Source organism: Uloborus diversus, chromosome 5, assembly GCF_026930045.1.
Source record: "Uloborus diversus isolate 005 chromosome 5, Udiv.v.3.1, whole genome shotgun sequence".
NCBI classification, from domain to species: Eukaryota; Metazoa; Arthropoda; class Arachnida; order Araneae; family Uloboridae; genus Uloborus; species Uloborus diversus.
In genome coordinates this window covers 177,323,285-177,326,367 of record NC_072735.1, presented here as the reverse complement: position 1 = coordinate 177,326,367, position 3,083 = coordinate 177,323,285, and the positions used below count along the sequence as shown (strand labels likewise).

General features: G+C 34.9%; 1 non-coding gene across 1 annotated transcript; it reads left to right on the top strand.

Annotated features, from left to right (window-relative positions):
* Window positions 1-2,683: 2,683 nt before the first annotated feature.
* On the top strand, window positions 2,684-2,773 carry Trnaw-cca (transfer RNA tryptophan (anticodon CCA)). The gene is given in 2 exon segments: window positions 2,684-2,719; window positions 2,738-2,773. It is a non-coding gene; the product is annotated as a tRNA-Trp (tRNA).
* The last annotated feature ends 310 nt before the right edge of the window (window positions 2,774-3,083 follow it).

The window sequence follows — 3,083 nt, the reverse complement described above, 5'->3', positions numbered from 1 at the left end:
GTGTGTGTGTGTATGAGCGTGCGTGTGTGGAGGACATGGACGCCACTGACCAAGAGAAGCGGACAGTGCTCAGAACCGGACCAAAGGAGCCAGTGGGGGGTGATGCTGCAGAGGCTCCTGGTTCAAGCTGAAAAAAGAACCACAACGCCAAGTATCGTCAAATGAGAACAATAAGCAATCGTGATTGCTCAAAAAATGAGGAATAAAAAGTTGAACAATATTTAGATATACTTTTAATTTTGTAGGACTTTTTTTTAGAGTCTTTTTTTGGTCAAAAATCCTCACAAGCTAATCCGGTATTAATTTACAAGTCAATGATACACATGATAAAGTAATTATCCTAAAAAATCATTCACACTTAACTGTTTTTCGACATTTTTGGTAATTTGTAATCAAATTTATCTTTTTCCGGGACGTGAAGTAAATCGGCCGGGACACCGGGATTTTGTTTGAAAACCGGGACTGTCCCGGTCAAAACGGGACGTCTGGCAAGCCTATCTATTCCTTATTTTCAAACAATCATAATGAAAAAACGATTAAAACGATGTTTTTAAACTGCACCACATCATGTCTTCTCGTTTTTTTCTAGCTCGTCTGAAAATAAAAACGTGTTCAAAATGTTGCTCCTCCAAAGCCCAACCAACACACACATACACACATCGGAAGCATTACGGAGCATCTGAAATTAAATTTTCAGGTCTTCAATTTTGCTAATTTTGCAGGGGGAAAGCCCAAAATTACCGAACAACATCGAAAATCGCCTAAAATTGCGTTTAAGAGCTTTAAATTCGAACATTTACTAGCCCTATTATTACAATATAGGGCCTTACAATTGCGTTTTTAAGACTTGAACTTCAAAAAATATTCGGGCAAGGGTGCCTATACTGTTTTTTTTTCCAATATCAGTGGCAATTAAGTTTTTCAAACACTTACAAAAAATTTAAATGATAGCCCCAGAATTTAAAAAAAAAACCGCTTTAGATTTTAGCACCATAATTTTAAAAATTTTGCCAGGTAAAAGCTTCAGAACCTGCTTCGATTAAGATCTTCAACATTTGTCTAAAATTGTGTTTTTGAAACTTCAATACAAACGCAGGGGGGAGGAGGAATTGATTTCGACCTATAAAAAAATTCGACCGGGGACAATCCTTGAGCTCCACCCGTTACCTTAACGTCGATAAATATGGCCTATAATCGCGTTTTTAAAGCTTCAATTTCTAGATATTCCTTGGAGAGCCCTGTACCTTTTGTCTCACTAGCATCAGCGAAGAAAGTCTAAAATTGCGTTTTAAAGCTCAAATTTCAAAAATTTTCCGGGATAGAGCCCCCGAACCCCCCTTTCCTATCAGATTTATATTTTTCTTCTCGTTTTCGATGTGCTCCCCACTTTCCTAAAAACTTTTTTCTGATTGTGAAACTGAAATAGAACATCACTTTGGTTACAGGTTTGGGCATAGGTCACTAATAACAGGGTGTGTACAAGATTCCTCATTCCTGGGATCCTGGAAAACAACTCCGGAAGAAAAAAAAAACTCATTTCAAAAGTACTTAGAATTCCTTGAACTTTCTAATTAGTCCATGAAGTTATTCGCGAATAAAAACCAACGCAACTTGGAAAAAGAAATCTGTACTTAAAGATCACAAAACATAAGCACAATTGTTTTGCATTATTTTAGTTGGATGGCAGAATATGAATCAAATAAATATCCCTTGAAAAAAAGGTTTGCCCCCCCCCCCTTCCACTCATGCGACCAAGTTATGCCTTTATTCGAAATAAAATATTGTCTGTGTCGTATAAATAACACTAATTTTTTGTGGAAAAACAAGTGAAAATTTTAAATTTATAAGTTTGTTATCTAGTAGGTAAAAAATCCATTTTATTTGAATTCAATTTAACATTGCAATGTGGCTCTGAGAACTAATTTACGCTTCCCTTCTCTCCCTAAGCCAAAATATTTTTTGGAAATTCATCTAGCGATTATCTTTGAACGAGAAATGATGCGTCATGTTGCAAATGCTGATTCATTCATCCACTATTCAATTAGAATTCTAAAACAGAGGAATACGCTTATTTTTGAACAAATTTATTCTCAAAATATTTGTAATTGTAAATAGTACTTTGAAAATGTTTGTAATTTCTACGTACAATAGGGTCGTTTCCAAAATTTTAAAAGTATTTTTTTCTGAAAGAGCATGATTAAGAACATAGGATCTGACCATTTTTTAAGTAATTTGTTTAAGATTTTTTTAAAAAATACCGGTGCGCTTTCATTTGTTTAAGCTTCTGCCGATGACATCACAAATGATGAAATGCCTTTCCGTGTTGACATTCACAGAGCAAAATATTTAATTCGCATCTTTACTCACGTGTATTGGCAACGATAGGGTTGATAGCAAGCGTAGAGCGCAATTTTAATTCGCTTCTTGATTACCATAACGTGGAAACGCGATAGAAAGATGCGCCAAAGAGTATCATTTGTGACGTCATCAAGACCACGCCTTGTTTGGAAAATCGGACATTTAAAAAAATTTAATTAAAAAGCAACTGTTGGGAAAATGAAAGTATTTTCTGGGTCCATGTTTTTTTTTGCTTATTCTATGAATTTCAGTGACAAAAAGTACTACTTTTGACTGAAGGAAACAACCCCATTGATTTTATATCACAAATTCTTCTGCCGGAGAGGACTCGGTGGCGCAAAGGTAGCGCGTCTGACTCCAGCAGTTTAAAATTGGTGTGATCAGAAGGTTGCGTGTTCAAATCACGTCCGGGTCAAACTTTTTAATCGCTTCAACATAGTGTTCGATATCTGTTTTTCATAATTGGTACTTTATTATCTGCGTTTTGATGGAATAATTTTTTTTTACAATATCACAAAACTAGAACGACGCTTTTAAAAAATATTCTTCATGCGCATTCAAATTACTTCCGGGTCGGAAGTATTTTGATTTTTTCAATATAATTTACTATCATTACTAATATTATGAATGCAAAAGCGAGTTTGTTTGAAAATTTGTTTGTTTTTCATCATTGATGCAAAATAGAACGTAGGCTACCTTTCATCAAAAAAAAATCTAAGATTTTG